This window comes from Leiobunum rupestre, chromosome 6 (assembly GCF_980474605.1).
Source record: "Leiobunum rupestre chromosome 6, qqLeiRupe1.1.hap1, whole genome shotgun sequence".
Taxonomy (NCBI): domain Eukaryota; kingdom Metazoa; phylum Arthropoda; class Arachnida; order Opiliones; family Sclerosomatidae; genus Leiobunum; species Leiobunum rupestre.
This window is the reverse complement of record NC_143389.1, coordinates 2990548-3013092: the sequence shown is the minus strand read 5'-3', so window position 1 is coordinate 3013092 and position 22545 is coordinate 2990548. Positions and strand designations below refer to the sequence as shown.

Below are 22545 nucleotides of genomic sequence, written 5' to 3'. Positions count from 1 at the left end.
CGCCATTTTATTTTGTTCAATTTTGATACTAACATGTATTTTATTCACGGGAAGATGCTGCCAGTTGTTAAAAATAGGCCAAGAGTTGACCGAAATAATATTATCGTCTGGGCGAACTTTTAATTGCATAAAAAAAGCAGCGTCAAAATGGTAGGATGAAGGTATTTTCCTGTTAAAAGACGCAAATCCCATCCCGCGAAAATAAATGAGTAGCCAACGGCACGCGGTGTTCCCAGGTGGTCTCCCTCCCAAGTACTGACCGCGCTCGACGCTGCTTAACTTCGGTGATCAGACGAGAACCGGTGTATTCAGCGTGATATGGCCGTTGCCGATAGAATGTAATTGATAGCGGTGGACAAGCCGCGACTAGCCAGGTCCTGGTAGGTTGGTGATCGCCGAGGGCCACCGGCTGCATGCGGCTCCAATAGAACGTTCTATACACTCTTTTTAGAAACGTTTACTGGGCGCCGATATTATCGTACAGAAAACCAACGAGCAAGCCCTTTACCGCAGAAATTTCATCCCCCCAAAACCAGTTTTTTCATCACCCTCCCCGTAGACTGTAAGGTGATGGCGGTCGATTGGGAAGGCGCGTTTACGAATCTATAAAATTGGTGTGGTGTGCTTTCCCCCTTTGGAGTTCGGAGGAGGTGAAGGTTTGGCCGGTTTTTCGTCTTAGAGAAATATATTTATCTGGCAAACCCGTAAGAAATTGAGAGCAGTCAATTTTCATTAGTAGCGTAGTTGCTAGCCTAGGCTTCACATATTTCCGGCTTTCCGCGCCTTTTTTCTTATTTTAAATGATTTTTGTAATAAATGTATGATGGCAAATAAGCAAAATTCTCGAAAATACTAGTCCCAAATCCACGTGTTTAAGATGAAACTTAGATCATGAAAATATCCTTAACCCCAAACATACTTCAACACCAAGGGTGCCTCCTACAACTCCTAAAAGGTACGTCTCTAAAATATTCATATAAAGACAGGACATAAGCCGAATTCTCTTAAACCAAAGAATAACAAAAGTTGTTAGTCCTGCTGAACCAGCTCTATAGTCTGTATGAAAAGTGACCGGTTATGGTCCACTTTTATAGAACGCTCTATTCGCTTATAATAAATTTTTCCTAAATGGTCATTTAAACGCGTTTGACGTTACACGTAGAATCTAGTACACTTAATACGTTATTTATGGTCCTATAAACCACCATTTAGATTTTTTTTCCATACGGCCCGGTAAAGTGGCCCACTCTACTGTCTCTAGCCGATGACCCCAAAAGTGCCAGTCCGGGCTTGGCGGTGTACCTCTCTTTCACGGATTCAAGATATCGTCTTCTCCTTTGTTCGCGCGATGGCTACAAACGTTGTCATCTCCCACCAGGACCAACATTCGGTGACGTAATTATGAAATATTTGAAATGCTCGAATTCTCTCTTTTTACTTTGTTAAACAGTGACGGCTCTTAGCGGGTTATCGCTTCTCGGCCTTTTGGCTAAGATCAAAGTGTAGTATCTGTTTTCAATAGTGCTATACCGAGATCTTAGTCGGGGGGCGAGAAGTGTTTTTACGCCTTTTAGGCGAGTTTGCCTGCTCTCCGCTACGCTGAATCGTCAGTCGCTGCCATTCCTGTCACCAGCCCAATCCGTGTTCGAACGTGTGTTCCAGTGTTCCAGTTGCCGCTTGCCTCTTTCCAGCGGCTCCTGAGTTCCGGTCTCCGCCTCGGCGGTCGCCACCAACGTTGCCATGGCTCCGGTCCAGTCAACGATGTCCTCCCCACCAGCTGCTGTAATGAAAAAACAACAGCTAGGATCAAGTTTGAAGGCGTTGCTATCAACGATCTTGCTCAAGCTCTCTTTGACCTCGTTGGTACTCATGGGATCACCGTGTTCCAGCCTATGGGAAAAGCCGTAGCCCAGGTTACCTTCACAGACGCTGCCTGTTACCAGAAAGCTATCGACGCCGGTCTTATGGTTGGAGAAACTCACGTTTCGATCATTGGTGTTGCCGATCCAGTTTCATTTATTACGCTGAGAGAGGCTCCGAGCTGGTGGGAGCTCTCTTTTATCAGAGCCGCTCTTCGATCGTATTGCGATGTTCTCTCGGAGTCCTGGGAAACCCACCAGGAGGGTCCATTCAAGGACCTGAGAAATGGAACTCGTCGCCTTGAGGTCCGGATGAAGAACACGATCCCGAACCTGATGACCATTAGCGGCCATCGCATCCAGATTACTTACCAGGGTATACAGCGTATGTGCTTCTACTGTAGGAAGGACAGTCATCAGGTTCGGGATTGCCCGAAGAAGAAAAAAAAAGGCGCTGAAAACTCAAGAGAACACCGACAGTCAAGAACGGATTCCGACACATAAGGAACCCGAGGGCTCCGGCAGCCCGACCTCACCACCACCACTAGCTGGCGCTGAAGCCGGCGATGGGGATAGCCAGGTTGTAATGGACGAGGGTACGTCGAACACCGACAAGCCGAAGGAGGGTGAGGACGGCTGGTACTTGTCGTCGCCAGATTCATCTCCAAACACGTCTAAAGTAATCCCCAAGGGTTACGCCGACGCATTAAAGTCTCCGGGTCGCCTAGATACATCTGTGCCGGAACCCGAGATTTACAACCGCGGTTGGTCCTGGGTTGAAATGTCAAATGCAGAAATTGAAGATTTCATTCGGCGTGCCAAAGCACTAAAAACCACGGATCCACGTGTCATGGAATGGCGGGATGACTGTCTAGTGAAAGCCGAGAGTACCCTTCGGAATCGTGCCAAACGCCGTCATAGTCCTCCTCGTGAAAAGGACCCCAAGAAAGGGAAAAAATAAGACCATGTTCCGAGTTGTAAATATGTTTTTAATAACTCTTTTTAAGTTTATATATACTTTTAATTTTACAATTTTTAGTATTCGTTTTTTATATGATTTGGGTTTTTAATTGCGTGTGTTATAAAAAAAAAAGGGGGAACGAATTTGACATGTCAAAATATATCTGTATTTTTACGTTAAAGTTAAAAAGAAAGAATATTGATACAAAATATACTTACCTGTTTAAAATATAGTTAAAATTACACTTACCTGTTTAAAATATAGTTAAAATTATACTTACCTGTTAAAAAGTATAGTTAAAATTATACTTACCTAGTTAGAATATAGAGGAAAATACTTACCCTGTTAAAATATAGCGAAAAATTATACTCACTGTTAAAAATATAGAAAAATGGTACTTACCTTGACGTTTTTTACTGAAACCTGGGAAAAAAGAATTAACTGTTTTTTGACAATGGTCGCGCTAATTTAAAGATTAATAACGCGATCAATTGTAACCTTGACAACGAATTTTAAATAAACAAATTCAGTATCTGTTCTTATCAGCTTAATATCTGATACGGGTCCCATCGGGGCCCAAGATATTAAACTTATTTTTGGACGGCGGCGGAGTGGTCGGAGCTTGCTCCACCTCCGCCACGGGTCGGCCTGGTATTGCAGTAAATCCGGGATTGGCCCACTTCTCTCTTGAAATCAAAAATCAAACGCTCTTATAATGGCGCACTGCGCAACACAGTATTTCCGGGCAATGTTATTTGGCTGTCTTTATATTTATTTCTTTATTATAATATATTGCCCCTCTGACGTCATAAGTGGTAAAATCCTTATTGTCGAATAGTTAATAATGAAGAATCGGAAAGATTCCAGTTTTTTAATTTTCTTTTACCTAGTTATACACTCTTTTTCGCGGTATTTTCACGGAGGATAGGAAGGGAGGCGAAGTAGGAGGGATGAATGGCGGCAAGATTGCGGCAGCTACGCTACGTCTAGCCGCCATTTTCCCGAAATTTTCCCGCCGCTAAGCTTCTTACAAGGATGCTGCCGCGTTCATCCCACCTACTTCGCCTCCTTTCCTATCCTCCTTGGTATTTTCCTGGGCGCGTCCATGCTTGGTTTTCCCCCTTTCAGTCCTATCCTCCATTATGGATACCCAAGGAGTGGATGCTAGACTCCCCGCTAAGGGCAGAGGCAATGGCCGACGAGCGGGAGGCAAGTAAGAGGGGTAAAATAAAGGCGCGAAAAGAGGTTGTTCTGTGTTATTCCTGTGGTTTTATTCGTAACCCAAGGTTCGTAAATCGTGCATGTTCTAAGTGGTTGGCTGAAGGAACCGGTTTTCATAACGTAAATTCGCGGGTTTCGGTATGGTGGGTAGAGACAGCGCGCCCCTCATTTTTACGTTATTGGGTTCCAGCCAAGATGTTCCGCGTAAAGAGAAAACACGAAATAAGCCCCTCTCCATTTTTTTTCTCTTCCCGTCTTCCGTGGACAGTGAGTCGCCGCCGGGGGCCCGCCGCCCGCGGCGGCCATGGCTTCGCCCATGCGACGGCTACATTACCAAGATATAAAATGGCAAGGCTTATTTTTGGTAAGTACAAAATCATTTATTATATATTGCTCTATAATTAACTATATTTGGAATTAAATATTTTTGTTCTATTTATCTCAAAGTCATGATTATTCCTAACATTAATAGTATTAAACTTAATATGATATATCTTTTGTTAAAGTAGATTAGGAATTTATAATTTTAATATTTATAGAGGAGTTCGGATTTAAAATGTTATATTTTTCTAATAATGATCTCAAAGATCTGACTTTTGAAATGTTTGTTACTTTTTCTAAGTATCAATAAAACATGACATTAAATTTATATTGTGCCAAGGTTCATTTTTATATTTTACATAAACTATATCACCTAAAACAATTAATAGATAAAAGTTAGCTATATTATTTTGTTTAAAAAATATATCTCTGTCTCCGTTTTATTATTTAATTTCGTGGTTTGTTTTGATATTTTGTATTTTTGGGTTACTCCCCTAATCCATGCGGCTGTCCCATGATAAAACCTTATATGAAACATTTTCCAAAAGTCCTTTTTTTAGATTCAACTAGTTAAATTACATTTAAGATTAAAATTTAGAACAAAAAATATATTTCACAATTAGAATTTGTTAATAAAATTTTAACTTTGGACTTAATTCCAAAACCAGAAAAGGCCATTTCAGAGTGGGTTTTACCGCGGAAATGTTTTTGTTTAGAGATTAACGTTAGTTAGTTAGTTAGTTAGTTAGTTAGTTAGTTAGTTAGTTAGTTAGTTAGTAAGTAAGTAAGTAAGTAAGTAAGTTAGTACTATTTTAAGTACAAGCCTTAAGTAGAATAAAATAAAAACCAATTTTCTCGCCATTTTATTTTGTTCAATTTTGATACTAACATGTATTTTATTCACGGGAAGATGCTGCCAGTTGTTAAAAATAGGCCAAGAGTTGACCGAAATAATATTATCGTCTGGGCGAACTTTTAATTGCATAAAAAAAGCAGCGTCAAAATGGTAGGATGAAGGTATTTTCCTGTTAAAAGACGCAAATCCCATCCCGCGAAAATAAATGAGTAGCCAACGGCACGCGGTGTTCCCAGGTGGTCTCCCTCCCAAGTACTGACCGCGCTCGACGCTGCTTAACTTCGGTGATCAGACGAGAACCGGTGTATTCAGCGTGATATGGCCGTTGCCGATAGAATGTAATTGATAGCGGTGGACAAGCCGCGACTAGCCAGGTCCTGGTAGGTTGGTGATCGCCGAGGGCCACCGGCTGCATGCGGCTCCAATAGAACGTTCTATACACTCTTTTTAGAAACGTTTACTGGGCGCCGATATTATCGTACAGAAAACCAACGAGCAAGCCCTTTACCGCAGAAATTTCATCCCCCCAAAACCAGTTTTTTCATCACCCTCCCCGTAGACTGTAAGGTGATGGCGGTCGATTGGGAAGGCGCGTTTACGAATCTATAAAATTGGTGTGGTGTGCTTTCCCCCTTTGGAGTTCGGAGGAGGTGAAGGTTTGGCCGGTTTTTCGTCTTAGAGAAATATATTTATCTGGCAAACCCGTAAGAAATTGAGAGCAGTCAATTTTCATTAGTAGCGTAGTTGCTAGCCTAGGCTTCACATATTTCCGGCTTTCCGCGCCTTTTTTCTTATTTTAAATGATTTTTGTAATAAATGTATGATGGCAAATAAGCAAAATTCTCGAAAATACTAGTCCCAAATCCACGTGTTTAAGATGAAACTTAGATCATGAAAATATCCTTAACCCCAAACATACTTCAACACCAAGGGTGCCTCCTACAACTCCTAAAAGGTACGTCTCTAAAATATTCATATAAAGACAGGACATAAGCCGAATTCTCTTAAACCAAAGAATAACAAAAGTTGTTAGTCCTGCTGAACCAGCTCTATAGTCTGTATGAAAAGTGACCGGTTATGGTCCACTTTTATAGAACGCTCTATTCGCTTATAATAAATTTTTCCTAAATGGTCATTTAAACGCGTTTGACGTTACACGTAGAATCTAGTACACTTAATACGTTATTTATGGTCCTATAAACCACCATTTAGATTTTTTTTCCATACGGCCCGGTAAAGTGGCCCACTCTACTGTCTCTAGCCGATGACCCCAAAAGTGCCAGTCCGGGCTTGGCGGTGTACCTCTCTTTCACGGATTCAAGATATCGTCTTCTCCTTTGTTCGCGCGATGGCTACAAACGTTGTCATCTCCCACCAGGACCAACATTCGGTGACGTAATTATGAAATATTTGAAATGCTCGAATTCTCTCTTTTTACTTTGTTAAACAGTGACGGCTCTTAGCGGGTTATCGCTTCTCGGCCTTTTGGCTAAGATCAAAGTGTAGTATCTGTTTTCAATAGTGCTATACCGAGATCTTAGTCGGGGGGCGAGAAGTGTTTTTACGCCTTTTAGGCGAGTTTGCCTGCTCTCCGCTACGCTGAATCGTCAGTCGCTGCCATTCCTGTCACCAGCCCAATCCGTGTTCGAACGTGTGTTCCAGTGTTCCAGTTGCCGCTTGCCTCTTTCCAGCGGCTCCTGAGTTCCGGTCTCCGCCTCGGCGGTCGCCACCAACGTTGCCATGGCTCCGGTCCAGTCAACGATGTCCTCCCCACCAGCTGCTGTAATGAAAAAACAACAGCTAGGATCAAGTTTGAAGGCGTTGCTATCAACGATCTTGCTCAAGCTCTCTTTGACCTCGTTGGTACTCATGGGATCACCGTGTTCCAGCCTATGGGAAAAGCCGTAGCCCAGGTTACCTTCACAGACGCTGCCTGTTACCAGAAAGCTATCGACGCCGGTCTTATGGTTGGAGAAACTCACGTTTCGATCATTGGTGTTGCCGATCCAGTTTCATTTATTACGCTGAGAGAGGCTCCGAGCTGGTGGGAGCTCTCTTTTATCAGAGCCGCTCTTCGATCGTATTGCGATGTTCTCTCGGAGTCCTGGGAAACCCACCAGGAGGGTCCATTCAAGGACCTGAGAAATGGAACTCGTCGCCTTGAGGTCCGGATGAAGAACACGATCCCGAACCTGATGACCATTAGCGGCCATCGCATCCAGATTACTTACCAGGGTATACAGCGTATGTGCTTCTACTGTAGGAAGGACAGTCATCAGGTTCGGGATTGCCCGAAGAAGAAAAAAAAAGGCGCTGAAAACTCAAGAGAACACCGACAGTCAAGAACGGATTCCGACACATAAGGAACCCGAGGGCTCCGGCAGCCCGACCTCACCACCACCACTAGCTGGCGCTGAAGCCGGCGATGGGGATAGCCAGGTTGTAATGGACGAGGGTACGTCGAACACCGACAAGCCGAAGGAGGGTGAGGACGGCTGGTACTTGTCGTCGCCAGATTCATCTCCAAACACGTCTAAAGTAATCCCCAAGGGTTACGCCGACGCATTAAAGTCTCCGGGTCGCCTAGATACATCTGTGCCGGAACCCGAGATTTACAACCGCGGTTGGTCCTGGGTTGAAATGTCAAATGCAGAAATTGAAGATTTCATTCGGCGTGCCAAAGCACTAAAAACCACGGATCCACGTGTCATGGAATGGCGGGATGACTGTCTAGTGAAAGCCGAGAGTACCCTTCGGAATCGTGCCAAACGCCGTCATAGTCCTCCTCGTGAAAAGGACCCCAAGAAAGGGAAAAAATAAGACCATGTTCCGAGTTGTAAATATGTTTTTAATAACTCTTTTTAAGTTTATATATACTTTTAATTTTACAATTTTTAGTATTCGTTTTTTATATGATTTGGGTTTTTAATTGCGTGTGTTATAAAAAAAAAAAGGGGGAACGAATTTGACATGTCAAAATATATCTGTATTTTTACGTTAAAGTTAAAAAGAAAGAATATTGATACAAAATATACTTACCTGTTTAAAATATAGTTAAAATTACACTTACCTGTTTAAAATATAGTTAAAATTATACTTACCTGTTAAAAAGTATAGTTAAAATTATACTTACCTAGTTAGAATATAGAGGAAAATACTTACCCTGTTAAAATATAGCGAAAAATTATACTCACTGTTAAAAATATAGAAAAATGGTACTTACCTTGACGTTTTTTACTGAAACCTGGGAAAAAAGAATTAACTGTTTTTTGACAATGGTCGCGCTAATTTAAAGATTAATAACGCGATCAATTGTAACCTTGACAACGAATTTTAAATAAACAAATTCAGTATCTGTTCTTATCAGCTTAATATCTGATACGGGTCCCATCGGGGCCCAAGATATTAAACTTATTTTTGGACGGCGGCGGAGTGGTCGGAGCTTGCTCCACCTCCGCCACGGGTCGGCCTGGTATTGCAGTAAATCCGGGATTGGCCCACTTCTCTCTTGAAATCAAAAATCAAACGCTCTTATAATGGCGCACTGCGCAACACAGTATTTCCGGGCAATGTTATTTGGCTGTCTTTATATTTATTTCTTTATTATAATATATTGCCCCTCTGACGTCATAAGTGGTAAAATCCTTATTGTCGAATAGTTAATAATGAAGAATCGGAAAGATTCCAGTTTTTTAATTTTCTTTTACCTAGTTATACACTCTTTTTCGCGGTATTTTCACGGAGGATAGGAAGGGAGGCGAAGTAGGAGGGATGAATGGCGGCAAGATTGCGGCAGCTACGCTACGTCTAGCCGCCATTTTCCCGAAATTTTCCCGCCGCTAAGCTTCTTACAAGGATGCTGCCGCGTTCATCCCACCTACTTCGCCTCCTTTCCTATCCTCCTTGGTATTTTCCTGGGCGCGTCCATGCTTGGTTTTCCCCCTTTCAGTCCTATCCTCCATTATGGATACCCAAGGAGTGGATGCTAGACTCCCCGCTAAGGGCAGAGGCAATGGCCGACGAGCGGGAGGCAAGTAAGAGGGGTAAAATAAAGGCGCGAAAAGAGGTTGTTCTGTGTTATTCCTGTGGTTTTATTCGTAACCCAAGGTTCGTAAATCGTGCATGTTCTAAGTGGTTGGCTGAAGGAACCGGTTTTCATAACGTAAATTCGCGGGTTTCGGTATGGTGGGTAGAGACAGCGCGCCCCTCATTTTTACGTTATTGGGTTCCAGCCAAGATGTTCCGCGTAAAGAGAAAACACGAAATAAGCCCCTCTCCATTTTTTTTCTCTTCCCGTCTTCCGTGGACAGTGAGTCGCCGCCGGGGGCCCGCCGCCCGCGGCGGCCATGGCTTCGCCCATGCGACGGCTACATTACCAAGATATAAAATGGCAAGGCTTATTTTTGGTAAGTACAAAATCATTTATTATATATTGCTCTATAATTAACTATATTTGGAATTAAATATTTTTGTTCTATTTATCTCAAAGTCATGATTATTCCTAACATTAATAGTATTAAACTTAATATGATATATCTTTTGTTAAAGTAGATTAGGAATTTATAATTTTAATATTTATAGAGGAGTTCGGATTTAAAATGTTATATTTTTCTAATAATGATCTCAAAGATCTGACTTTTGAAATGTTTGTTACTTTTTCTAAGTATCAATAAAACATGACATTAAATTTATATTGTGCCAAGGTTCATTTTTATATTTTACATAAACTATATCACCTAAAACAATTAATAGATAAAAGTTAGCTATATTATTTTGTTTAAAAAATATATCTCTGTCTCCGTTTTATTATTTAATTTCGTGGTTTGTTTTGATATTTTGTATTTTTGGGTTACTCCCCTAATCCATGCGGCTGTCCCATGATAAAACCTTATATGAAACATTTTCCAAAAGTCCTTTTTTTAGATTCAACTAGTTAAATTACATTTAAGATTAAAATTTAGAACAAAAAATATATTTCACAATTAGAATTTGTTAATAAAATTTTAACTTTGGACTTAATTCCAAAACCAGAAAAGGCCATTTCAGAGTGGGTTTTACCGCGGAAATGTTTTTGTTTAGAGATTAACGTTAGTTAGTTAGTTAGTTAGTTAGTTAGTTAGTTAGTTAGTAAGTAAGTAAGTAAGTAAGTAAGTTAGTACTATTTTAAGTACAAGCCTTAAGTAGAATAAAATAAAAACCAATTTTCTCGCCATTTTATTTTGTTCAATTTTGATACTAACATGTATTTTATTCACGGGAAGATGCTGCCAGTTGTTAAAAATAGGCCAAGAGTTGACCGAAATAATATTATCGTCTGGGCGAACTTTTAATTGCATAAAAAAAGCAGCGTCAAAATGGTAGGATGAAGGTATTTTCCTGTTAAAAGACGCAAATCCCATCCCGCGAAAATAAATGAGTAGCCAACGGCACGCGGTGTTCCCAGGTGGTCTCCCTCCCAAGTACTGACCGCGCTCGACGCTGCTTAACTTCGGTGATCAGACGAGAACCGGTGTATTCAGCGTGATATGGCCGTTGCCGATAGAATGTAATTGATAGCGGTGGACAAGCCGCGACTAGCCAGGTCCTGGTAGGTTGGTGATCGCCGAGGGCCACCGGCTGCATGCGGCTCCAATAGAACGTTCTATACACTCTTTTTAGAAACGTTTACTGGGCGCCGATATTATCGTACAGAAAACCAACGAGCAAGCCCTTTACCGCAGAAATTTCATCCCCCCAAAACCAGTTTTTTCATCACCCTCCCCGTAGACTGTAAGGTGATGGCGGTCGATTGGGAAGGCGCGTTTACGAATCTATAAAATTGGTGTGGTGTGCTTTCCCCCTTTGGAGTTCGGAGGAGGTGAAGGTTTGGCCGGTTTTTCGTCTTAGAGAAATATATTTATCTGGCAAACCCGTAAGAAATTGAGAGCAGTCAATTTTCATTAGTAGCGTAGTTGCTAGCCTAGGCTTCACATATTTCCGGCTTTCCGCGCCTTTTTTCTTATTTTAAATGATTTTTGTAATAAATGTATGATGGCAAATAAGCAAAATTCTCGAAAATACTAGTCCCAAATCCACGTGTTTAAGATGAAACTTAGATCATGAAAATATCCTTAACCCCAAACATACTTCAACACCAAGGGTGCCTCCTACAACTCCTAAAAGGTACGTCTCTAAAATATTCATATAAAGACAGGACATAAGCCGAATTCTCTTAAACCAAAGAATAACAAAAGTTGTTAGTCCTGCTGAACCAGCTCTATAGTCTGTATGAAAAGTGACCGGTTATGGTCCACTTTTATAGAACGCTCTATTCGCTTATAATAAATTTTTCCTAAATGGTCATTTAAACGCGTTTGACGTTACACGTAGAATCTAGTACACTTAATACGTTATTTATGGTCCTATAAACCACCATTTAGATTTTTTTTCCATACGGCCCGGTAAAGTGGCCCACTCTACTGTCTCTAGCCGATGACCCCAAAAGTGCCAGTCCGGGCTTGGCGGTGTACCTCTCTTTCACGGATTCAAGATATCGTCTTCTCCTTTGTTCGCGCGATGGCTACAAACGTTGTCATCTCCCACCAGGACCAACATTCGGTGACGTAATTATGAAATATTTGAAATGCTCGAATTCTCTCTTTTTACTTTGTTAAACAGTGACGGCTCTTAGCGGGTTATCGCTTCTCGGCCTTTTGGCTAAGATCAAAGTGTAGTATCTGTTTCCAGCTATTTCGCTGAAATCTTGGCCGAAAGGCCGTTAAGCGACGTTTACGCTTCTCAGCCTGTTCCTGCGATGCTGACTTACCTGCCGGTATCCTGACGTCTCTGTTCCTGTTCCTGCTCTTGAAGTTGCCGCTGCTGTTTCCGGTTCCGTTGCTGTTCCTGATTCCGCTGCTGTTCCTGGTTCCGCTGCTACTTACCTGTCGCTGCTGTTCCGGGTCTCCACGCCTGTATCCTGTTTTGGCTGATTCCTGCCAATACCACTTGACGCTGTTCCTTCCTGGGACTTGCCTTCGCCTGACGACCCCTCTAAAGCCATCATGGCTGCAGAGGTGAAAAAACGAACCGCCCGACTCGAAGTTGACGCTGGCTTCTTGGAAGTTGCCCGCACCTTCCGTGAAAAACTTGGACCGGACAGTATTGAAACTCTTCAATCTGTTGGTAAAGAATCATTTCTGCTCACCTTCACGACCCTAGCATTCCTGCAGCAAGCTGTCTCTTATGGAGAAATAAACGTTAACAACACTACCTGTAAAATCACAAGTGTCGAGGACGACGGCGTCTGGCTGAGCATTAAACAGCTTCCGCCATGGATACAATGGGACTCAATATTGACCACCTTACGACAGTACGGGGATATTAAGGCACACCGCCTAGATGAATACAAGGAACTAACGGGAATTAAAAACGGAGACCGATCGGTAAAGATTAAGATGAATAAAACGATACCTAATGTGATTTATTTTGGACGTAGCCGGGCACTGGTATACTATACCGGTGTTGAAAAAAAGTGCTTCTTTTGTGAGCAGGAGGGGCACGTTGCCTCTGTCTGCGGCAAAAAGAAGAACCAGATGGCAAGGAAGACAAAAACGGGAGACCAAAACGCACTACCCAAAGATCCTGAAGAAACCAGAAGCTCAACACCGACCTCCTTGGGGGCAGTTATCACAGATGCCATCACCTTAGAAGAAGACCTGAAAAAAGACAAATTAAAAATACTTACCACATCCGACGACTCCAAAAGTTCCGAAGAGAGCTGGTCATTGACCACGCCAGTGCCTTCCCCAACGAGTCATGAATCTCCGGCCGAGATCCGTGGCTACGCTGGTGCCCTCAAAAAGACTCCACATCATGACGACCTTGAACAAGAACCTATTAACGAAACCAAAACGAAACAATCCGAAGTCAGCGACAAAAACACCAGCTCCGCAACTTGTCCCAGATGGGATCCGGCAACATGGGCGTATGGGCAGATGCCAGACCTGAAACGACTCACGAAATCCGAACTCCAAATCCTATTTGAAAGAATCCAAACCAGAGCTCCCACAAGAATCATCCCCCTAAACCAACAGGCAGATAAACTCCTCGACAACATCAGTGAACTCCTCAAGAATTACCCAAAACGAAGACTAAGTACCACTCCCCAAAAAGAAACAAAGAAAGGGAAAAATTTATTTTAAAATTTAAATTTTAAATTTTAACATGATTTCATACTCGATTTTATGTACAAAAGAACCCTTTTATTTTTAACGATTGTTCGCGTTAATTTATTTAATTTTAACCCGCGAACAAAATAACAAACGACGACAATGTAAAAATGTAAACTTTTACTGAAAATTAATAAACTAATTCAGTATCTGTTCTTATCAGCTTAATATCTGATACGGGTCCCATCGGGGCCCAAGATATTAAACTTATTTTTGGACGGCGGCGGAGTGGTCGGAGCTTGCTCCACCTCCGCCACGGGTCGGCCTGGTATTGCAGTAAATCCGGGATTGGCCCACTTCTCTCTTGAAATCAAAAATCAAACGCTCTTATAATGGCGCACTGCGCAACACAGTATTTCCGGGCAATGTTATTTGGCTGTCTTTATATTTATTTCTTTATTATAATATATTGCCCCTCTGACGTCATAAGTGGTAAAATCCTTATTGTCGAATAGTTAATAATGAAGAATCGGAAAGATTCCAGTTTTTTAATTTTCTTTTACCTAGTTATACACTCTTTTTCGCGGTATTTTCACGGAGGATAGGAAGGGAGGCAAAGTAGGAGGGATGAATGGCGGCAAGATTGCGGCAGCTACGCTACGTCTAGCCGCCATTTTCCCGAAATTTTCCCGCCGCTAAGCTTCTTACAAGGATGCTGCCGCGTTCATCCCACCTACTTCGCCTCCTTTCCTATCCTCCTTGGTATTTTCCTGGGCGCGTCCATGCTTGGTTTTCCCCCTTTCAGTCCTATCCTCCATTATGGATACCCAAGGAGTGGATGCTAGACTCCCCGCTAAGGGCAGAGGCAATGGCCGACGAGCGGGAGGCAAGTAAGAGGGGTAAAATAAAGGCGCGAAAAGAGGTTGTTCTGTGTTATTCCTGTGGTTTTATTCGTAACCCAAGGTTCGTAAATCGTGCATGTTCTAAGTGGTTGGCTGAAGGAACCGGTTTTCATAACGTAAATTCGCGGGTTTCGGTATGGTGGGTAGAGACAGCGCGCCCCTCATTTTTACGTTATTGGGTTCCAGCCAAGATGTTCCGCGTAAAGAGAAAACACGAAATAAGCCCCTCTCCATTTTTTTTCTCTTCCCGTCTTCCGTGGACAGTGAGTCGCCGCCGGGGGCCCGCCGCCCGCGGCGGCCATGGCTTCGCCCATGCGACGGCTACATTACCAAGATATAAAATGGCAAGGCTTATTTTTGGTAAGTACAAAATCATTTATTATATATTGCTCTATAATTAACTATATTTGGAATTAAATATTTTTGTTCTATTTATCTCAAAGTCATGATTATTCCTAACATTAATAGTATTAAACTTAATATGATATATCTTTTGTTAAAGTAGATTAGGAATTTATAATTTTAATATTTATAGAGGAGTTCGGATTTAAAATGTTATATTTTTCTAATAATGATCTCAAAGATCTGACTTTTGAAATGTTTGTTACTTTTTCTAAGTATCAATAAAACATGACATTAAATTTATATTGTGCCAAGGTTCATTTTTATATTTTACATAAACTATATCACCTAAAACAATTAATAGATAAAAGTTAGCTATATTATTTTGTTTAAAAAATATATCTCTGTCTCCGTTTTATTATTTAATTTCGTGGTTTGTTTTGATATTTTGTATTTTTGGGTTACTCCCCTAATCCATGCGGCTGTCCCATGATAAAACCTTATATGAAACATTTTCCAAAAGTCCTTTTTTTAGATTCAACTAGTTAAATTACATTTAAGATTAAAATTTAGAACAAAAAATATATTTCACAATTAGAATTTGTTAATAAAATTTTAACTTTGGACTTAATTCCAAAACCAGAAAAGGCCATTTCAGAGTGGGTTTTACCGCGGAAATGTTTTTGTTTAGAGATTAACGTTAGTTAGTTAGTTAGTTAGTTAGTTAGTTAGTTAGTTAGTTAGTTAGTTAGTAAGTAAGTAAGTAAGTAAGTAAGTAAGTTAGTACTATTTTAAGTACAAGCCTTAAGTAGAATAAAATAAAAACCAATTTTCTCGCCATTTTATTTTGTTCAATTTTGATACTAACATGTATTTTATTCACGGGAAGATGCTGCCAGTTGTTAAAAATAGGCCAAGAGTTGACCGAAATAATATTATCGTCTGGGCGAACTTTTAATTGCATAAAAAAAGCAGCGTCAAAATGGTAGGATGAAGGTATTTTCCTGTTAAAAGACGCAAATCCCATCCCGCGAAAATAAATGAGTAGCCAACGGCACGCGGTGTTCCCAGGTGGTCTCCCTCCCAAGTACTGACCGCGCTCGACGCTGCTTAACTTCGGTGATCAGACGAGAACCGGTGTATTCAGCGTGATATGGCCGTTGCCGATAGAATGTAATTGATAGCGGTGGACAAGCCGCGACTAGCCAGGTCCTGGTAGGTTGGTGATCGCCGAGGGCCACCGGCTGCATGCGGCTCCAATAGAACGTTCTATACACTCTTTTTAGAAACGTTTACTGGGCGCCGATATTATCGTACAGAAAACCAACGAGCAAGCCCTTTACCGCAGAAATTTCATCCCCCCAAAACCAGTTTTTTCATCACCCTCCCCGTAGACTGTAAGGTGATGGCGGTCGATTGGGAAGGCGCGTTTACGAATCTATAAAATTGGTGTGGTGTGCTTTCCCCCTTTGGAGTTCGGAGGAGGTGAAGGTTTGGCCGGTTTTTCGTCTTAGAGAAATATATTTATCTGGCAAACCCGTAAGAAATTGAGAGCAGTCAATTTTCATTAGTAGCGTAGTTGCTAGCCTAGGCTTCACTTATTTCCGGCTTTCCGCGCCTTTTTTCTTATTTTAAATGATTTTTGTAATAAATGTATGATGGCAAATAAGCAAAATTCTCGAAAATACTAGTCCCAAATCCACGTGTTTAAGATGAAACTTAGATCATGAAAATATCCTTAACCCCAAACATACTTCAACACCAAGGGTGCCTCCTACAACTCCTAAAAGGTACGTCTCTAAAATATTCATATAAAGACAGGACATAAGCCGAATTCTCTTAAACCAAAGAATAACAAAAGTTGTTAGTCCTGCTGAACCAGCTCTATAGTCTGTATGAAAAGTGACCGGTTATGGTCCACTTTTATAGAACGCTCTATTCGCTTATAATAAATTTTTCCTAAATGGTCATTTAAACGCGTTTGACGTTACACGTAGAATCTAGTACACTTAATACGTTATTTATGGTCCTATAAACCACCATTTAGATTTTTTTTCCATACGGCCCGGTAAAGTGGCCCACTCTACTGTCTCTAGCCGATGACCCCAAAAGTGCCAGTCCGGGCTTGGCGGTGTACCTCTCTTTCACGGATTCAAGATATCGTCTTCTCCTTTGTTCGCGCGATGGCTACAAACGTTGTCATCTCCCACCAGGACCAACATTCGGTGACGTAATTATGAAATATTTGAAATGCTCGAATTCTCTCTTTTTACTTTGTTAAACAGTGACGGCTCTTAGCGGGTTATCGCTTCTCGGCCTTTTGGCTAAGATCAAAGTGTAGTATCTGTTTCCAATATCAGTTCTATACCGAGATCTTAGTCGGGGGGCGAGAAGTGTTTTACGCCTGTTAGGCGAGTTTGCCTACTCTCTGCTACGCTGCATCGTCAGTCGCCACTGTTCCTGCCTCCAGTCCAGTTCCAGTTGCTGTTCCTGTTTACCTGTTGCCGCTTGATACAAACCAGCGGTTCCTGAGTTACGGTCTCCGCCTCGGCGGTCGCCACCAACCTCGCCATGGCTCCTGCCCAGTCAACGATGTCCTCTCCTTCAGCTGCCGCTTTGAAGAAAGCAACAGCTAGAATCAAGTTTGAAGGTGTTGCCCTGAACGACCTTGCAACAGCTCTGATTGATCTTGTCGGTATCCAAGGAATCATTGTGTTTCAGCCTGTGGGGAAAGATGCTGCACAGGTGACTTTCAAAGACGCTTCCTGTTTCCAGAAGGCCATAGAAGCTGGTCTTATGGTTGGAGAAAAACAAGTTGACATTATTGGTGTCGCTGATCCAGTTTCTTACATAACGCTAAGAGATGCTCCGAGCTGGTGGGAACTATCTTTCATCAAGTCCGCTCTTCGTACCTACTGTGATGTCTTGTCCGAGTCATGGGAAACGTTCCAGGAAGGTCCTTTTAAAGACCTTAGGAACGGAACTCGTCGCTTAGAAGTCCGCATGAAGAGTACAATCCCGAACCTGATGACCATAAACGGTCATCGTATCCAGATCACTTACCGGGGAATACAGAGAATGTGTTTCTACTGCCGCAAGGACAGCCATCAGGTTCGGGATTGTCCGAAAAAAAACAAGAAGGCTCGAACAAATCCAGAATATATCGCTGACCAGAACCCGTCATCTAACGAACCAGAGAATGTAAGGAGGGGAACGCCGATTCCGGTGGGGGATGCCGCAGATGCCAACGCCCACGTCGAAACGATGGATGAAACCTCACCATCACGAGAGAAAGGTCTAACCCCCCCACCCAGAGATTCCCAGGATTCAAAAGAGAGTTGGTCGCTAACCACGCCAGAACCATCCCCAGAGAAACCGGAATCCTCCACTGTAGTCAAAGGCTACGCCGATGTCCTAAAGTCCCCTCAGCGTACGCCGAAATCCGATCTTACAACACCAAAGGAACCCGAACAGCAAGTGGAAATTTACGCCAGAGATTGGAATTTCAATATAATGTCGAGACACGAAATTGAAGATTTCTGTCGGCGTGCCAAAGCACTCAAATCCACGGACACACGTATCATAGACTGGCGGAGGAACACTCTAGCGATGGCCGAGAAAATTCTCCAGAACGGTGTCAAACGTCATCAGAGTCCCTTAGATGCAAGAGATCCCAAGAAAGGGAAAAAATAAGAAAATGGTGTGTGTTGTAAATATATTATTGGTATATTTTAATTGACATTTTAAATTTCAATTAGCCTTTTCTGGAATCACCTTTTGTGATTTTCTTTTAAGGTTTTTTCTAACGTCTGATAATTTTTAAAAATTTTAAAATTTTTAAATTTTGTGGAAAAAAAAGATCCATTAGTTTTATTATGTTAAATACTTACCTGTTATACTCACCTCGAAATGGATAAACCCTGAAAGGAAAAAAAGATAAAATTAATAATAGAATAATAATAAGCTCAAATCTACAACCAAAAGTAAATGATACTTACCTCGCACACGTAATATCTAAAATTCGAACCAGTAAATACAACTAAAAGATATAAACTTTTTAACGTTTGTACCTAGAAAAATGTTAATAACCTAAACGCACGTCTCTTAACCCTCGTTAATATTTACGAAAGTATTTTGTTAATACAGTGTTCGCGATAATTTAAATTTATTAATAACGCGAACATTTGTAACCTTGACTACGAATTTTCAAATAAACAAATTCAGTATCTGTTCTTATCAGCTTAATATCTGATACGGGTCCCATCGGGGCCCAAGATATTAAACTTATTTTTGGACGGCGGCGGAGTGGTCGGAGCTTGCTCCACCTCCGCCACGGGTCGGCCTGGTATTGCAGTAAATCCGGGATTGGCCCACTTCTCTCTTGAAATCAAAAATCAAACGCTCTTATAATGGCGCACTGCGCAACACAGTATTTCCGGGCAATGTTATTTGGCTGTCTTTATATTTATTTCTTTATTATAATATATTGCCCCTCTGACGTCATAAGTGGTAAAATCCTTATTGTCGAATAGTTAATAATGAAGAATCGGAAAGATTCCAGTTTTTTAATTTTCTTTTACCTAGTTATACACTCTTTTTCGCGGTATTTTCACGGAGGATAGGAAGGGAGGCGAAGTAGGAGGGATGAATGGCGGCAAGATTGCGGCAGCTACGCTACGTCTAGCCGCCATTTTCCCGAAATTTTCCCGCCGCTAAGCTTCTTACAAGGATGCTGCCGCGTTCATCCCACCTACTTCGCCTCCTTTCCTATCCTCCTTGGTATTTTCCTGGGCGCGTCCATGCTTGGTTTTCCCCCTTTCAGTCCTATCCTCCATTATGGATACCCAAGGAGTGGATGCTAGACTCCCCGCTAAGGGCAGAGGCAATGGCCGACGAGCGGGAGGCAAGTAAGAGGGGTAAAATAAAGGCGCGAAAAGAGGTTGTTCTGTGTTATTCCTGTGGTTTTATTCGTAACCCAAGGTTCGTAAATCGTGCATGTTCTAAGTGGTTGGCTGAAGGAACCGGTTTTCATAACGTAAATTCGCGGGTTTCGGTATGGTGGGTAGAGACAGCGCGCCCCTCATTTTTACGTTATTGGGTTCCAGCCAAGATGTTCCGCGTAAAGAGAAAACACGAAATAAGCCCCTCTCCATTTTTTTTCTCTTCCCGTCTTCCGTGGACAGTGAGTCGCCGCCGGGGGCCCGCCGCCCGCGGCGGCCATGGCTTCGCCCATGCGACGGCTACATTACCAAGATATAAAATGGCAAGGCTTATTTTTGGTAAGTACAAAATCATTTATTATATATTGCTCTATAATTAACTATATTTGGAATTAAATATTTTTGTTCTATTTATCTCAAAGTCATGATTATTCCTAACATTAATAGTATTAAACTTAATATGATATATCTTTTGTTAAAGTAGATTAGGAATTTATAATTTTAATATTTATAGAGGAGTTCGGATTTAAAATGTTATATTTTTCTAATAATGATCTCAAAGATCTGACTTTTGAAATGTTTGTTACTTTTTCTAAGTATCAATAAAACATGACATTAAATTTATATTGTGCCAAGGTTCATTTTTATATTTTACATAAACTATATCACCTAAAACAATTAATAGATAAAAGTTAGCTATATTATTTTGTTTAAAAAATATATCTCTGTCTCCGTTTTATTATTTAATTTCGTGGTTTGTTTTGATATTTTGTATTTTTGGGTTACTCCCCTAATCCATGCGGCTGTCCCATGATAAAACCTTATATGAAACATTTTCCAAAAGTCCTTTTTTTAGATTCAACTAGTTAAATTACATTTAAGTTTAAAATTTAGAACAAAAAATATATTTCACAATTAGAATTTGTTAATAAAATTTTAACTTTGGACTTAATTCCAAAACCAGAAAAGGCCATTTCAGAGTGGGTTTTACCGCGGAAATGTTTTTGTTTAGAGATTAACGTTAGTTAGTTAGTTAGTTAGTTAGTTAGTTAGTTAGTTAGTTAGTAAGTAAGTAAGTTAGTACTATTTTAAGTACAAGCCTTAAGTAGAATAAAATAAAAACCAATTTTCTCGCCATTTTATTTTGTTCAATTTTGATACTAACATGTATTTTATTCACGGGAAGATGCTGCCAGTTGTTAAAAATAGGCCAAGAGTTGACCGAAATAATATTATCGTCTGGGCGAACTTTTAATTGCATAAAAAAAGCAGCGTCAAAATGGTAGGATGAAGGTATTTTCCTGTTAAAAGACGCAAATCCCATCCCGCGAAAATAAATGAGTAGCCAACGGCACGCGGTGTTCCCAGGTGGTCTCCCTCCCAAGTACTGACCGCGCTCGACGCTGCTTAACTTCGGTGATCAGACGAGAACCGGTGTATTCAGCGTGATATGGCCGTTGCCGATAGAATGTAATTGATAGCGGTGGACAAGCCGCGACTAGCCAGGTCCTGGTAGGTTGGTGATCGCCGAGGGCCACCGGCTGCATGCGGCTCCAATAGAACGTTCTATACACTCTTTTTAGAAACGTTTACTGGGCGCCGATATTATCGTACAGAAAACCAACGAGCAAGCCCTTTACCGCAGAAATTTCATCCCCCCAAAACCAGTTTTTTCATCACCCTCCCCGTAGACTGTAAGGTGATGGCGGTCGATTGGGAAGGCGCGTTTACGAATCTATAAAATTGGTGTGGTGTGCTTTCCCCCTTTGGAGTTCGGAGGAGGTGAAGGTTTGGCCGGTTTTTCGTCTTAGAGAAATATATTTATCTGGCAAACCCGTAAGAAATTGAGAGCAGTCAATTTTCATTAGTAGCGTAGTTGCTAGCCTAGGCTTCACATATTTCCGGCTTTCCGCGCCTTTTTTCTTATTTTAAATGATTTTTGTAATAAATGTATGATGGCAAATAAGCAAAATTCTCGAAAATACTAGTCCCAAATCCACGTGTTTAAGATGAAACTTAGATCATGAAAATATCCTTAACCCCAAACATACTTCAACACCAAGGGTGCCTCCTACAACTCCTAAAAGGTACGTCTCTAAAATATTCATATAAAGACAGGACATAAGCCGAATTCTCTTAAACCAAAGAATAACAAAAGTTGTTAGTCCTGCTGAACCAGCTCTATAGTCTGTATGAAAAGTGACCGGTTATGGTCCACTTTTATAGAACGCTCTATTCGCTTATAATAAATTTTTCCTAAATGGTCATTTAAACGCGTTTGACGTTACACGTAGAATCTAGTACACTTAATACGTTATTTATGGTCCTATAAACCACCATTTAGATTTTTTTTCCATACGGCCCGGTAAAGTGGCCCACTCTACTGTCTCTAGCCGATGACCCCAAAAGTGCCAGTCCGGGCTTGGCGGTGTACCTCTCTTTCACGGATTCAAGATATCGTCTTCTCCTTTGTTCGCGCGATGGCTACAAACGTTGTCATCTCCCACCAGGACCAACATTCGGTGACGTAATTATGAAATATTTGAAATGCTCGAATTCTCTCTTTTTACTTTGTTAAACAGTGACGGCTCTTAGCGGGTTATCGCTTCTCGGCCTTTTGGCTAAGATCAAAGTGTAGTATCTGTTTTCAATAGTGCTATACCGAGATCTTAGTCGGGGGGCGAGGAGTGTTTTACGCCTTAAAGGCGAGTGATCCTGCTCGTTTGGTTTACCACGCTGCCTCGAAATTTGCTGCCGTTCCTGCTTCCAGCCCAGTCCGTGTTCCAGCTGTTGTTCCAGTGTTCCAGTTGCCGTCTGCCTCCATCCAGCGGTTCCTGAGGTCCGGTCTCCGCCTCGGCGGTCGCCACCAACGTTGTCATGGCTCCTGCCCAGTCAACGATGTCCTCCCCACCAGCTGCTGCAATGAAAAAAGCAACAGCTAGGATCAAGTTTGAAGGCGTGACCATCGACGCCCTTGCTACAGCTCTCTTCGAGCT

General features: G+C 41.6%; 9 non-coding genes and 5 pseudogenes across 9 annotated transcripts; 9 read left to right on the top strand and 5 right to left on the bottom strand.

Annotated features, from left to right (window-relative positions):
- Positions 1–211: 211 nt before the first annotated feature.
- LOC149937946 (5S ribosomal RNA) lies at positions 212–330 on the bottom strand. The gene has a single exon (XR_016481832.1). It is a non-coding gene; the product is annotated as a 5S ribosomal RNA (ribosomal RNA).
- A 1139-nt stretch (positions 331–1469) lies between these two features.
- On the top strand, positions 1470–1610 carry LOC149937945 (U2 spliceosomal RNA; annotated as a pseudogene).
- Positions 1611–3314: 1704 nt separating this feature from the next.
- Positions 3315–3505, top strand: LOC149937944 (U2 spliceosomal RNA). The gene has a single exon (XR_016481720.1). It is a non-coding gene; the product is annotated as a U2 spliceosomal RNA (small nuclear RNA).
- Positions 3506–5429: 1924 nt separating this feature from the next.
- LOC149937943 (5S ribosomal RNA) lies at positions 5430–5548 on the bottom strand. Its single transcript, XR_016481831.1, has one exon. It is a non-coding gene; the product is annotated as a 5S ribosomal RNA (ribosomal RNA).
- A 1139-nt stretch (positions 5549–6687) lies between these two features.
- LOC149937942 (U2 spliceosomal RNA) lies at positions 6688–6828 on the top strand (annotated as a pseudogene).
- Positions 6829–8533: 1705 nt separating this feature from the next.
- Positions 8534–8724, top strand: LOC149937941 (U2 spliceosomal RNA). Its single transcript, XR_016481719.1, has one exon. It is a non-coding gene; the product is annotated as a U2 spliceosomal RNA (small nuclear RNA).
- Positions 8725–10636: 1912 nt separating this feature from the next.
- Positions 10637–10755, bottom strand: LOC149937940 (5S ribosomal RNA). Its single transcript, XR_016481829.1, has one exon. It is a non-coding gene; the product is annotated as a 5S ribosomal RNA (ribosomal RNA).
- A 1139-nt stretch (positions 10756–11894) lies between these two features.
- Positions 11895–12038, top strand: LOC149937939 (U2 spliceosomal RNA; annotated as a pseudogene).
- Positions 12039–13539: 1501 nt separating this feature from the next.
- Positions 13540–13727, top strand: LOC149937938 (U2 spliceosomal RNA). The gene has a single exon (XR_016481713.1). It is a non-coding gene; the product is annotated as a U2 spliceosomal RNA (small nuclear RNA).
- Positions 13728–15655: 1928 nt separating this feature from the next.
- On the bottom strand, positions 15656–15774 carry LOC149937937 (5S ribosomal RNA). The gene has a single exon (XR_016481828.1). It is a non-coding gene; the product is annotated as a 5S ribosomal RNA (ribosomal RNA).
- Positions 15775–16913: 1139 nt separating this feature from the next.
- LOC149937936 (U2 spliceosomal RNA) lies at positions 16914–17039 on the top strand (annotated as a pseudogene).
- A 1762-nt stretch (positions 17040–18801) lies between these two features.
- LOC149937935 (U2 spliceosomal RNA) lies at positions 18802–18988 on the top strand. The gene has a single exon (XR_016481717.1). It is a non-coding gene; the product is annotated as a U2 spliceosomal RNA (small nuclear RNA).
- Positions 18989–20892: 1904 nt separating this feature from the next.
- On the bottom strand, positions 20893–21011 carry LOC149937934 (5S ribosomal RNA). Its single transcript, XR_016481827.1, has one exon. It is a non-coding gene; the product is annotated as a 5S ribosomal RNA (ribosomal RNA).
- Positions 21012–22150: 1139 nt separating this feature from the next.
- Positions 22151–22300, top strand: LOC149937933 (U2 spliceosomal RNA; annotated as a pseudogene).
- Positions 22301–22545: the final 245 nt, after the last annotated feature.